The sequence below is a fragment of the Lithobates pipiens genome, unplaced genomic scaffold, assembly GCF_037356315.1.
Source record: "Lithobates pipiens isolate NorthernLeopardFrog02 unplaced genomic scaffold, aLitPip1_a1.2 Scaffold_3, whole genome shotgun sequence".
Classification (NCBI taxonomy): domain Eukaryota; kingdom Metazoa; phylum Chordata; class Amphibia; order Anura; family Ranidae; genus Lithobates; species Lithobates pipiens.
The window spans coordinates 87890383-87905581 of NW_027507790.1; the positions used below are offsets into that span (position 1 = coordinate 87890383).

The window sequence follows — 15199 nt, forward strand, 5'->3', positions numbered from 1 at the left end:
TATAAACATAAAACTTAAAAAAAAAAGCTTTTTACCTCAGATGAAGTCATGTGATCAGTGATGATACGCATGGGAAGGAGCCAGCTGACGTCAGAGCCAAGGGACGGGAGTGCGGGGAGACCTGTACTGAGGTATCCAGATCGATTGTCTTATACAAAGCAAATTTGGAGACAGGCTTTCTGCTGGTTTATCACATTGAGCACAACAAAATAAACTATTTGCTAAAATTCTTACCCCAGTACTTGGAGTTTAGAAAATAATTTCATTAAATTGTTTTATTAACCAGTTCCCAACCGGCCCATAGCCAAATGACCTGCCATACTCTGCAATACTCTGTCATACCCAGCCATGCCCTGTAATACCCAGCCATCCCGGCAATACCCAGCAATACTCTGCCATACCCAGCCATACTCTGCCATCCCCTGCAATACCCAGCCATACTCTGCCATACTGTGCAAAACTTGGTGATACCCAGCCATACTCTGCAATACTTGGTGATACCCAGCCATACTCAGCGATACCCAGCCATACTCAGCCATACCCGGCCATGCTCGGATTTACTCGGCCTCTGTATGTGGCCAGGCTGTGGAAGTCTCACACATGTGGTATCCCCTTACTCAGGAGGAGTAGGAGAATCTATTTTGTGGTGTCATTTTTGGTATGTACATGCTATGTGTTAGAAATATTGTATAAATGGACAACTTTGTGTTAAAAAAAAAAAGCATTTTAACCACTTCCATATGATGTACTTGACTTTGTGCGGGGATATCTGAATGATGCCTGCAGCTACAGGCATCATTCAGATATCAACTTTTTTATCCGGCAATTTCCTACACCATAAGAATGATCATAGCGGCTGTTCCACTGTTTAATTGTTCTTATGGGAGGCGAGAGCGGACAACCCCCCTCCCGCCGCCCTCCGGTGCTTCTACCGACTCACCAATACGAATTTACAATTTACAAATAAATAAAGTAAAATGAACAATATTTTTTATTTTATTTTAATCGCCCCTGTCCCACCCACATATGAAACGGTGTTCAAACCACACATGTGAGGTATCACTGTGAATGTTAGAGCGAGAGCAATAATTTTGTCCCTAGAACTCCTTTTTAACTCAAAACGTAACCAGTAAAAAATGTTAAAGCATCACCTATGGGTATTTTTAAGTAGCGAAGTTTGGCGCCTTTCAACGAGTGTGTGCAATTTTGAAGGGTGACATGTTAGGTATCTATTTACTCAGCATAACTTCATCTTTCACAGTATGCAAAAACATTGGGCTAACTTTACTGTTTTTTTTTTTTAAAGCACAAAACAGTTTTTTTCCCCAAAAAATGCTTTGAAAAATTGCTGCACAAATACCACGCAAGATAAAAAGTTGCAACGACCGCCACTGTATTTTCTAGGGTCTTTGCTAAAAATATATATATATATAATGTTTTGGGGTTCTATGTAATTTTCTAGCAAATAAATGATGATTTTTACATGTAGGAGAGAAATGTCAGAATTGTCCTGGGTGCTCCAGAACTCCTGCAGGTGCTCCCTGCATGTTGGGCCTCTGTATGTGGCCACGCTGTGTAAAAGTCTCACACATGTGGTATCGCCAAACTCGGGAGCAATAGCAGAATGTGTTTTGGTTTGTAATTTGTGGTATGCATATGCTGTGTTTGAGAAATAACCTGCTAATATGACAATTTTGTGAAAAAAAAAAATCTTGATTTTGCAAAGAATTGTGGGAAAAAATGACAACTTCAAAAACCTCACCATGCATCTTTCTGAATACCTTGGAATGTCTTCTTTTCAAAAGGGGTCATTTGGGGGGTATTTGTACTTTTCTGGCATGTTAGGGTCTCAAGAAATGATATAGGCCGTCAGTACTTCAGGTGTGAGCAATTTTCAGATATTGGCACCATGTATATTATTTGCTCTTTCACAAAGACCAAATAATATACACCAATTTATACTTATTTTTACCAAAGATATGTAGCAGTATACATTTTGGCCAAAATTTATGAAGAAAAAATTACTAATTTGCTAAATTTTATAACAGAAACAAAGAAAAATTAATTTAGCGCAAAAAATAAAAAAACTCAGCTGTGATTAAATACCACCAAAAGAAAGCTCTATTTGTGTGAAAAAAGGACAAAAATTTCATATAGGTACAGTGTTGCATGACTGAGTAATTGTCATTTAAAATGTGAGAGCACCGAAAGATGACAATTGGTCTGGTTAGGAAAGGGGTTTAAGTGCCCAGTGGTCAAGTGGTTAAGGGCATTCTGTATATGACTTTTATTTGGTAGACTGTTTTTAATTAAATTCCCTGCTAATATTTTATTATAAGCTAACAAATGGAAATAAATGGGTTAGGCTACATTTCCATCTGTGTTTTCTTGCCTGACAGTGAGTACCTGCTAGAACCCCAGTGGGCCCGATCAGCTGCTGGAGGCAACCCCATTCAAAGCAATAGGAGCCTGTCGGCTCCCGCAGCCAAAGGTAGCCGCTTGCATGTAGTCAATGCATCCAGGACTGATCACTGATCACTCATAGGTGGTCTTGTTTATTCTGACTGTAGATACTCCAAATATAGGTAATTTTACCATATATATATATTTTTTTTTAGCGAACAGAAAATTTAAAGCTCTTAGAAAACTGTATCAAGAGGGAATTCCAAGATTTTCTTAAAGCAGAGTTCCACCCAAAATGGGAACTCTCACTTATTCGCCTCCTCCCCCCCTCTGGAGCCACATTTGGCAACTTTCAGGGGGGAGGGGGGAACTGGGACCTGTTTTTGACAGGTCCACTTCCCCACTTCCTCTGCCTCCGGCCCAATTAGAAAGCGCAGCCTGTATGTGCAGTAGGGAACTGGCTGGCAATGGCGACGGCTGAACCCGACCCGAAGATCAACTGCGGTGCAGAAATCGTGGGCACCTTAGACAGGTAAGTGCCCATATATTAAGAGTCAGCAGCTGCAGTATTTGTAGCTGCTAACTTAAATTTCTTTGTGGGGTGGGCAGACCTTCGCTTTAAGTTAGTGTTTTGAAATTGATAAAAACATATTTTTTGGGTTTTAAGGAATCTAATCGAATTAAAAGTTAAAAAATATAAAATGAATAATACTATGAACCCTATAGAATTAATTGAAAAAAATTATATAGATACCCACGCTATGGTGTACAAATAATACAATAAATAATCAACAAATTACCCTACATAAATCTTTCAGGGCTGCTGCTGACGTGTAAGATAAAGAGCCTTACAATGGTGATAAAAATCATTATACTCAGCACTGCTCCAACATTCTTAATTATCAATAAATCTTAAAATATACTACAATAAATACCAGATGTGCAAAAAAGTGCAAAATCGTATCAAGTCCTTTCAATACAAAATACAATTGTAGACTCTTGTGAGTGCCACTCTGTGTCCCCACTCACTATACAGCACTACTGTATTTAGCTGCTGCTATGGTTGCCTGAATACAGTGGTGCTGCCCAAAAGTGACGCCATCTGATGGTGGTGGTTGCAAGGACTGATTCCACAGCTATCAGTCGTGTTATTAGATACAACACAGACAAGTTTGACAAAGGGGTGGAGCTCCAGAAATGCATAGTATTCCTCCCCTTCTCCCCACAATGACAGTTGTGAACAAAGTGCACGTTCTCCTCTCATCCCCTCACATTATTTTTCAGGTTCTTGGATGCACGTTTTGTGACCCTGTTAGGTATTTCCGCCAATAAGCTGCTTCCCAATTCCTGCAACACAAGACCAATGCATCTGGCTATAGAAACCCCAAGGACCAGACAACACCAGTCTTGGAGTACCCTAGAAAATGAACTGCTTTATTTTTAGAAACACACTGAATTTATACAGCAAACCATCAGATAACGGCTACTCCTATTATCTCAGACAAAGGTCACCTTACACAGTAGAGCTAGTCCTATTATCATAACAATGACCTCCTTAGACAGTCTGGCTCCCCAGACTAACTTACATAAGAAGCTACAAGAAAGTAGTGACCAGCTTTGGATAACTTAAAGCGGAGGTCCACCCTAAAGTGGACCTTCCGCTCATTGGAATCCTCCCCCCCTCCGGCGCCACAATTGGCACCTTTCAGGGGGGAGGGGGGTGCAGGTACCTGTACAGTACAGGTATCTGCACCCACTTCCGGGATAGCTCTCTGCGGAAAGGGGCGTAGATTACGCCCCTTTCCGAAAGTCCCCCGCTGCCTGCTGGGAAACACACAGATCCCAGAGGCAGCGGGTCCATCCTTATTGCGCAGCGTGACTCGCGCATGCGCAGTAGGGAACCGGGAAATGAAGCCGAAAGGCTCCACTTCCTGATTCCCACACCCAAGATGGCGGCGGCAGCACCCGAGAGACGATCGAGAGATCGGCTTCGGGTGCCGACATCGCGGGCGCGATGGACAGGTAAGTGTCCTTATTTTAAAAGTCAGCAGCTGCAGTATTTGTATTTTCGGACTCCCTCTTTAAGAACACATTATAACACAGAGTTCTGAAGGCCATGGTTCTCTTGAAGCCCAAAGTCTGTGACAAGTTTGTTAATAGCTTTGTTCAATAAATCTTTCTGCACTCTGACCTTGCAACCCTTGAATTACTCTTGTTCATGTGCATGGAGCGATCTGTCCTGGATGCTGGCAGGGAGATGTGGTTCCTTGTGCCGTATGAAACTTTCTCTACCCAAGCCACTTGGATTACCCTTCCTTACTGAACATTTGACCACTGGATTTTTGCTATGTGTATTTGCATATAGAGTGTACTGTGTACTTACAAACAATACATTTGCCTGTATTGATCCAATTGTTTTAATGTTATAAATAGATTGGGATTGTTAAAACATACAACCTCAATTCCCAAAAAGTTGGCATGCTGTGTAAAATCGACATAGAAACAATGCACTCTGAGATCCATGCAGGTGCATGTCTCCCAACAGACAAACTCAGGCTGGCACATTTTTGTATGGTATGACATATTTTTGAACACACCATCATGTAAAAAACAAAATTTCCTGGGATCTATGTGCAACATTAAGAAGTAATTTACTGACCATTAGCAAATCAAGCTGTAGTTGAGGGTTACTAAACACTTAAGGCTGGGTTCACATATGCTGCGGTTCACAGCATGGGGTCTGGTGCGTCCCTGTTCACCGATTCACCTGAATCGGAACCAAAGACGCATGAGACACTTTTTAAATGCAGACCTTGCACCTGCAAAACTGACTGTAAATGCGTGTAGTAACAGTAATGTCCTCAGACATCATGATGCCTGAATAATAAAAAATAAAAAATACATGTAGAGTTAAATTTCTTAGTAAGAGCCACCAAAGATTAGGTTCCAGAGATTTTAGGATGTTTTAGTAAAATGGATAAAGTCTTGTGCTCACAGATTCTAAACTGAGGATCACCTTTTGCAATTTCTCTGTAATCTAAAGCAATTAGTCACAACCAGTCAATCAATGTGTGAGAGATGTAAGCACCATTAGGGAACATTCTATGTTTCCAACAAGCGCTATAATCTGTTAAAACACTAACTGGTTTTGACAAAGCAGATGTGGGAATCCTAATCAAAAGCAATGTGCTTCAAATATAAAAAAGCTTTAAGCATTTCAGTCCACATTGCTCATCATACGCCACAACTTGGCAAATATAGTAGAGGCTGCTAGTCGTTTTCAGTCAACCATCTGTACACTGAATGTTGTCAGATACTATTGCCGTTCAAAGGTAGTCTTTTTAAAAAAGAGTGTCTTGTTATTTCTGGACTGTCTGAAACAAGTCTTTTTCTACATATTAGTAACAGGAATTAGCTGGCACCCATGAGGCCTCCACATCAAAGTGAGCAACTGATCAGAAAACAACAAAACAAATCTATACATGTATGGCCGGCTTTAGAAGTATCTCTGCCCCCCCCCCCCCCCCCCTAATCTGAGGACTGGATAGTTGTGTACAAAATGGTGAGTTTTTTTTTATCAGCACTCACTGAAGATGTGAGCTCTAACTGAATGACATTTAGTTTGCTAAAGAACTATGGGGGTTATTTACTAAAGGCAAATCCACTTTGCACTACAAGTGCAAAGTGCACTTGAAATTGCTCTGAAAGTAAAGTGCACTGGGAAGTGCAGTCGCTGTGTATCTGAGGGGGACAAGGAAAATAAAAAACAGCATTTTAGCTTGCACATGATTAGATGATAAAATCAGCAGAGCTTCCCTTTATTTCAGACCTACCCCTCAGATTTACAGGGACTGCACTCCCAAGTGCACTTGAAGTGCAATTTCAAGTGCACTTTGCACTTGTAGTTTGCATTTGTAGTGCAAAGTGTATTTTACTTTCGTAAATAACCCCCTTAGTTTGCTGAAGAACTATGGGGGTTATTTACTAAAGCCAAATCCACTTTGCACTGCAAGTGAACTTGAAAGTGCACTGAAAGTGCACTTGGAGGTGCAGTTGCTGTAGATCAGAGGGGGACATGCAAGCAAAATAAAAAACAGCATTTTAGCTTGCACATGATTGGATGATAAAATCAGCAGAGCTTCCCCTAATTTCAGATCTACCCCTCAGGTTTGCAGCGACTGCACTTCCAAGTGCATTTTGCACTTGCAGTGAAAAGTGGATTTGCCTTTTGTAAATAACCCCCATGTGTCATAAACAAACTCCATTAAAAACATGACTGTTTTCACTTGTTTTTTTTTATTCTTTGTTGCATCTCGATGCTGCTGATCTCCTGCAAGCCATTTCCATTTGCAGCTCCTCTCTGTCTACATGTACTGTATGTACTCCCACTATGACTACATGTTATTTCTCACAAAGAATTTTCTGTTGGTAATAACAGTGGAACATGTCTTTGCAATATACATTGGCAGAGTTGCTTGAAGTTCCATTGGGAGGGCATGTAACATGGCCGCAACGCAAGAAAAATAATTGGGAGACAAAATCATTGTCATCCTATAACAAAAAGTGTTTGCACAAGGAACGTCACAGCAGGATCACCAGGTATTACTTTAATGAGAGCTGCAGATTTAAAGATATTAAAAATTACATTTGAAATTTCATTAACAGGTTGATGTTTATATGAGAGTTTGGTGTTTTAGGTGTGCCCAGTGGTCAGCACTGCACTTTCCATGCTATATGCTATAAACTGTAACATGCAGATTCAATTTATCAGGCAAATTATGTTGCCAATCATTTCATCATGTCTGTGTATAAAGAGAAAGCTGACATTGGGGGTTATTTACTAAAGGAAAATACACTTTGCACTGCAAGTGCACTTGGAAGTAAAGTCACTGTAGATCCAAGGGGGACATGCAAGGAAAAGAAAAAACAAAATTTTAGCTTGCACATGATTGGATGATAAAATCAGCAGAGCTTTCACTCATTTCAGATCTACCCCCTTAGATTTAGAGTGACTGCACTTTCAAATGCACTTGCAGTGCAAAGTGGATTTGACTTTCATAAATAACCCCCAGTGTTTAACCACCTCGCGCCCGCCCTATAGCCGAATGACGGCCGTAGAGCAGGCGCGTTCGTCCGGGAGGCCGTCCCTGGACGTCCTAATGTTTGCTTCCGCAATGCGCGCCACCGCGGGCGCGCATCGCGGAAGTTCTGTGTTCGCCGTGTCCCCCGGGGACAGGTAAACACAGATCGCTGTAAACGGCCAATCACAGCGGCCATTTACAGCGTGATCGGCGTGTCCAATGGGAGATGATCTCATATGTAAACATATGAGATCATCTCTCAGCGCCGCTCTACCTCCTCACACAGACAGTGTGAGAGGGGAGAGATGAACGGCTGCAGCGGCAGCCGTTCTGCTTTGAGTTGGAAAAAAAAAAAAGTTAAAAAAAAAAGTGCCATCCTCCCCCAGCAGTGCCATCCTCCCCCAGCAGTGCCATCCGCCCCAGTGCCATCCACCCCAGTGCCATCCACCCCAGTGCTACCTGCCCCCAGTGCCATCCACCCCAGTGCTACCTGCCCCCAGTGCCATCCACCCCAGTACTACCTGCCCCCAGTGCCACCTGCCCCCAGTGCCACCTGTTGTCAGTGCCATTTGTCCCCAGTGCCATCTGTCATCAGTGCCACGTATAAGTGCCATCTGTCATCAGTGCCACGTGTCATCAGTGCCACATAGTGCCATCTGTCATCAGTGCCACGTATTAGTGCCATCTGTCATCAGTGCCACGTATCAGTGCCATTTGTCATCAGTGCCACCTGTCAGTGTCACGTGCCATCTGTTGTCAGTGTTACGTGTCATCAATGCCACTTATCAGTGCCATCTGTCATCAGTGTCACGCGTCATCGGTGCCATGTATTAGTGCCATCTGTCATTGGTGGCACGTATTAGTGCCACGTTTTAGTGCCATCTGTCATCAGTGCCACGTATTAGTGCCACGTGTCTTCAGTACCACGTATTAGTGCCACGTGTAAGTGCCACGTGTCATCAGTGCCACATATTAGTGCCATCTGTCATCATTGCCATGTATCAGTGCCATCTGTCATCAGTGTCACGTGTCATTGTCCTGGTGCTTCAAAAGTGTAATAAATAGTCAACAAGTTAGATGTGTAATTTGTTCCTAGAACACATGATGGCGCTACCTTCATGTTGGGCCTCTCTATGTGGCCAGGCTGTGAAAAAGTCCCACAGATGTGGTATTGTAATACTCAGGAGGAGTAGCAGAATTTTTTGGGGGGTGTCATTTGTGGAATACACGTGCCACGTGAGAGAAATAACCTATTACAATGACAATTTTGTGGAGAAAAAAAATGAAAAATCTTAATTTTGCAAAGAATTGTGGGAAAAAAATGACAACATCAAAAAGCTCACTATGCCTCTTACTAAATACCTTGGAATGTCTACTTTCCAAAAAGGGGTAATTTGGGGGGTATTTGTACTTTCCTGACTTGTTCAGGTCACAAGAAGCGAGATAGGCCACCAGTACATCAGATGTGATCAATTTTGTGCGATTCGCACCACAGCTTGTAGACTCTCTAACTTTCACAAAGACCAAATAATATCCACTAATTTGAGTTATTTTTACCAAAGATATGTAGCAGTATAAATTGTGGCCAAAATTTATGAAGAAAAATTAATAATTTGCATAATTCTGTCACAGAAACAAAGAAATATGCGTTTTTTTCAAAATTTTTGGTCTTTTTTCATTTATAGCGCAAAAAATAAAAACCCCAGAGCTGATCAAATACCACCAAAAGAAAGCTCTATTTGTGGGAAAAAAAGGATAAAAAAATCATTTGGGTACAGTGTTGCATGACTGAGTAATTGTCATTCAAAGTGTGAGAGCACCGAAAGCTGAAAATTGGTCTGGGCAGGAAGGGTGTTTAAGTGCCCAGTAAGCAAGTGGTTAAACATTTCATATTTAACCGTTTGCTGACAGCTGCATGACAATGTATGTCAGCAGAATGGCACGGCTGTGCTAAGGGGCATACCTGTACATTCCTCCATCATCGCAGGCTAGCGGGCGGGCATGCGCCGCGGGAGTGTGCCCGCAGACTTAATGACCCCCGCTGGCCTGTGATAATGATATGGAGAGGAAGAACGGGTAAACAAGTAATTTCCCTGTTCTGCCTAGAGACATGACAAGAATCTACTGCTCCCAGCGATCGGGAGCAGTGATCTCTGTCATGTTCTAGTGAGCCCACCCCCTCTACAGTTAGAACACACTGAGGAAACACACTTAACCCCTTGATCACCACCTAGTGTTTAACCCCTTCCCTGTCAGTGACATTTATACAGTAATCAATGGCTATTTTAGCTCTGATCGCTGTATAAATGTCAATGGTCCCAAAATAGTGTTAAAAGTGTCCGATCATGTCATGATAAAAAAAAAAATCGCAGATCACCACCATTTTTAATAATAAAAAAAAATAATAATAAAAATGCCTTCAATCTATCCCCTATTTTGTAGACGCTATAACTTTTGCGCAAACCAATCAATATATGCTTGGTGCGATTTTTTTAACCAAAAATATGTAGAAGAATACATATCAGCCTAAACTGAGAAAGAAATTATTATTTCTTTTTTGGGATATTTATTATAGCAAAAAGTAAAAAATATAGTTTAAAAAAAAAAATGTTGGTCTTTTTCTGTTTATAGCGCAAAAAATTTAAACTGTAGATATGGTCGAATACCACCAAAAGAAAGCTCTATTTGTGGGGAAAAAATAAAAATCCATTTTGTTGGGGTGCAACGTCGCACGACCGCACAATTGTCAGTAAAGCGACACAAGTCGACACGAGACAAGCAAGTCAGCCAGCCAGGCAACTAGCATTATCAGGAGAGGTCAGCAGTATGGTGGTCTCCATGCTTCTGTCCAGCCAGATGTTCTTTTAAGTAGACGGTAATCCACCATCTAAGGACAGCCCTTTTATCAGTTACTCTAGCGATGTTGACCACTACCAATCTGTCAGGCATCATCTTTGAAGGTCTACTATGCTTGTGTTTTATTTTGCCAATACTCACTGATGACTATTGGATTTTATTATTATTATTATACAGGATTTATATCGCGCCGACAGTTTACACAGCGTTTTACAATATTAGGGCAGACATTACAATACAATACAATTCAAGACAGGGGGAATCAGAGGGCCCTGCTCATTAGAGCTTACAATCTAGGAGTTTAAACAGCTTTCCATAGTACAGAGAGGTGTGTCATGGTGACTCGCTCTCTGACATGAGCAAATGTGGGCACGACAGCAGAGACAGTCTTTGATCAGAAATTGCAAACCAAGAGCAAGATGCCCATTTGTTGTGGTCTGGAGCTTTGATATGTCTGTGGAATTACTATGGCACAGTATCATTAATGTAACATTAGTATGAATATTTCCCTGTAGCACTGCAGTATCCTTATTGTAGACGTGAAAATAGTTTTTATGGAACAAGAGTTCTTCAATTTTATATGAACTGCACAGAAGCTAACTACTGCCTCCTAATGGTCGACTTGAACAGTACCCATGGTAAGAGATTGCAAAGACATTCTATCCATCTTGTGTGCAAAAATTTGCTACAAAACCTTTGGTTTCCCCCCCCCCAAATGTTAACAACTAAAATGATTAACCCTTTTTTATTCTTAATTGACATAATCTGCAAGTTTTCTGCATAGTGGTGAGCTTTGTTAGCACCTAGCAAGTTAAATAACACATAAGGGTGTTACAACATTCATCGAGAATGATGGGCAGTATTAGATGTAATCATCCTTACTCTGCTCTTGCTGGGAACAGCTATTCAGATTCAGAATGCTTTATTAATTCTGAAGGGAAATTTGGGAAATAGAAAAGCTATGACCTTCTCGTGCAATTTAAAGTGAACCTGTGTGGGTAGAATCATCCTAATCTTGCCTTCACTACTTAAAGAGGAGTTTAATTTTTTTAAATGTCAGCAGCTACATCAGCTTAATATCAGGTACTTACCACTTACCTGGAGTCCAGCGCTGTCTTCCTGCAGCCAGTTCTTCATACCCCTGTGGGTCTCAGACCCATATAGACTGGAGTAGGGTTAGATCCTGACAAGCTTCATTGTCTTCTGTGGCTCATTGGAGATATTTCACCTTAATCCTGTCCTGTCTAAAAAGCTGACTTCTAACTCTTTATAGAAAGAATTAAATGAAGTGCATACCAGCCTGATTTGTTAATAAATTGTAAGTCTTCTTTATACACAAGAGAGTCCCATTTTATCTTTATTTTTTTTTGTATTTAAAGTTAGGGATGTTGGTACACCCCCTAGTGGGGTTAATATACAGCAATCCACGCATGTGCATACAGTATAAAGTGAATATTTACAAACTTTCAAGTGGGCACCTCTCTTTGTTAAAACGTTCTGTCAATATCATAACATGTTTGTGGGCTACTCCAGAAAGCAAAAAATAAATAAAAGAATAATATTTCCTTACAGTGGATGTAAACCCAATTTTTTTTTTAATTAAGGCTTGCACCTTGTACAGTATAGGATTTCCTGTCATCTGTGCCCAGTCTTGCCACAAAGAGTTAATCCAGCTCTGAGCAGTCCTCTTATCTTTTTTCAGTGAGATAAAAACTGAGACACAGAGAAATAGGAGTCTGTTTCTCCCCCTTGCTGTGAGTGACAGGTGATTTACATATCTCAAGCAGAACCTGAGAGAGACATTCTGTATACTTCAGATCCCTTCCTCTTTTCTTCTCCAGCTCTCCCAGATATGGCTGCTCCACACCCCAGCATGATTGGGCATGCTGAAGTCATGTGGTGACTTTTCTGAGTTTTGACTGGATGTTAGTGATCATAGCAGAAGTTCAGTGTAAGAAATACATAAGAGAAAATGCATGTTGACAAGGGAAGTGTAGAGGTGGGCGGGGAGTCTACTTACATCAGGATTCCACCCACCGAGCTCCGGACAACAGACCCACCCACAGAATCTGCAGTTTTTCGGGTCTCATAACAGACAGAGCGGAGACATTTGAAAGGTAAGGATACATGCAGGAGGCATGTATATCTTTATAGATAACCACTATGGCAGTAGTTTAGAAAGGATGAGAGTGGGTTTCCTGCACTTTAACCCCCCTGGCGGTATTCCCGGGTCTGGCTCGGGGTGAAAATTCAGAACCAAAAGCGGTAACCCCCGAGCCAGACTCGGAATCCCATTGCTGGATCCAGGATGAGTTTACTTACCTTGTCCCCTGGATCCAGTGATGTCTCCCTGCACTGTGAGCGGCTTGTCCTCCACTCGATTCATCAAATCGCCAGGCTCTGTTCCCTGCGAGCGGTGCGATGCATGGGGACGGAGAACAGCGCCAAATTCAAAAAGTAAAACACACACATTACATACAGTATAATGTAATCTTACAGATTACATTACTGTATGCAATTATTTCACATCACCTTTGTCCCTAGTGGTTTCTCCAGTTGTCCTGCATGCAGTTTTATATTATAAAAACTGTTCTTTATGCCTGGAAACTGGAGATTATCCATAGCAACCAAAACTGTCGCAGAATTGAGCGATAGCGATTTGTGAAAAGTAATGATAGTGACAATTCTGCAACTGAGCAAATTTCTGTGTTTTTGATTTGATTACATTATTGAATATTTTTTATTATTATTATATTATTATTTGGTATAATTATTTATTATATTATAATTTATTATTTCATTTTTCAAACTTTATCATACCCGGGATGTCTACTCGACTCTGGTTTGGACAGATTTAAGTGAGTTATTACAGGACTACAATATAAAACGCCAAATTTCCATGCAAAATAATGGTACCGCTTTCAGCACCTAAAATCTGAAATAATCGTACCACCAGGGAGGTTAAGTAATTTCTATTTTTTTTTTTTTTTTTAGGTTTTAATCTTTCCCTCCAACACTGAAAATGCACTGTTAGGTGAATGTTGCTTAAAAAACTCACAGAAGTGTCTAATTTACCTTAAAGGGCGGTCCCCTCTTTAGCTGACTGGACAAGTGAAGTGGGCAGGATGGACCACCTAGAACGTATGACAGCCTGGGATGCTGATAAGAATGAATCCCATGCCATTATGTGGACCAGATGGTTGCATTTCTGGTTTTACTCCGATTTTGATGTTTTTTGTAGCAGATAATTTTGATGAATCTTCTCCAGGGTCCTCTCATGTGTAGACTGCTATCCCCTCCCCTTCCTTATATTTACCCTTATCCCTCCTCTACTCCGCCCCCCCTCCCTTTTTTTTCCTCCTCTTCTATTTTGCCTTCAGATATATTTTATCTTTTGTTTTTTTCCTAACCTTCTTTAATTTTTATGTACATTCTGTAATATGAGTTTATGGCTATATTAACTATAGCACCACTACAAATTCACGCCATTGTTGTCATGCTTTTTACAACTCTGTTGTTAGTGGCCTACTGGTTAGTTAAAATACAGTTACTATGCTCATTTTACCATGCCTTAGAGACCTATACCTTATCATAACCACGCTATTTGACCTCGTATTATTATATATATTTTTTTATTTCAGGTACATATATAGCGCCATCAATTTACATATACATTATGCATTCACATCAGTCCCTGCCCTCAAGGAGCTTACAACTTAAGGTCCCTAACTCACATTCATATATACTAGAGCCATTTTAGACAGGATCCATTTAACTTACCAACATGTCTTTGAAGTGTGTGAGGAAACCAGAGTACCCAGAAGAAACCCACAAGGGCACATGGAGAACATGCAAACTCCAGGCAGATAGTGTTGTGTTTGGGATTTGAGCCAGCAACCCTTTTTGCTGCTAGGTGAAAGTGCTATCCACTACACCACTGTGCTGCCTTTTATGATCATAATGTGTACTTGTACATCCATTGGAAATGGACTGATATGCTCATGTTTTCACTTTATATTGTTTAAAACTGAATAAAAAAGATTCAACATAACTTACCTTGAAGGAGTCATATAATTGTATTTTCTGCCTGAAAGAGTGGTACTTCCTTCTTACACATTAATATTTAGACATGTTCAATTAGTTTAGTTCCGAATTAGTTTTTTAACGTATTTAGACAAAATTTGTTAATTCGGAATGGCCAAATTTACAAATTTTCGAATTTTTCCACACATTCAGAAGTTTGAAAATTCAGAAATTTGAAACTTGAAAATTTGGAATTTTGGAAATTCGAAAATTAAAAATAGGAATGAAAATTCGAAAATTCAAAAGAATGAAAATCCAAAAAATAAGAACGAAAATACAAAAATTAAATTTTTTTAAAATAATAACTAACTAATAATAACTTAACTATTATTAACTATTAAATTATAGGTGTTGAAATTTTCTTTCAAATGTGGCTGTTAGTGAACTTAACAAATATGAATTTATCCAAAGTTATGAATTATCCGTAATAACGAATGCCGTATCTAAGCGAATGGAACGTAATTAATTAATATTAATAATAATAAATAACAATAATAATAAAAACATATTATTATTTATTATTATTTAGTTCTGTTCCATTTGTTTAGATGCAGCATTCTTTATTTCGGATAATTTGTAACTTCAGATAAATCTGTATTTGTTACGTTAACTAACAGCCAAATTTGAAAAGAAATTCCAATACCTATAATTTAATAGTTAGTTATTATTAGTTGGTTAGTTAGTTAGTTATTATTTAGAATTTTGGCTTTTTACTCTTGAATTTTTGAATTTTCAAATTCAGTATTTTTTAATTCAGAATTTTTCGAATTTACGAA

General features: G+C 40.0%; 1 protein-coding gene across 1 annotated transcript in view; it reads right to left on the reverse strand.

Annotated features, from left to right (window-relative positions):
* CUX2 (cut like homeobox 2) overlaps nucleotides 1–15199 on the reverse strand; it is a 598839-nt gene that overhangs the window by 198896 nt on the left and 384744 nt on the right. The window lies entirely within an intron of this gene.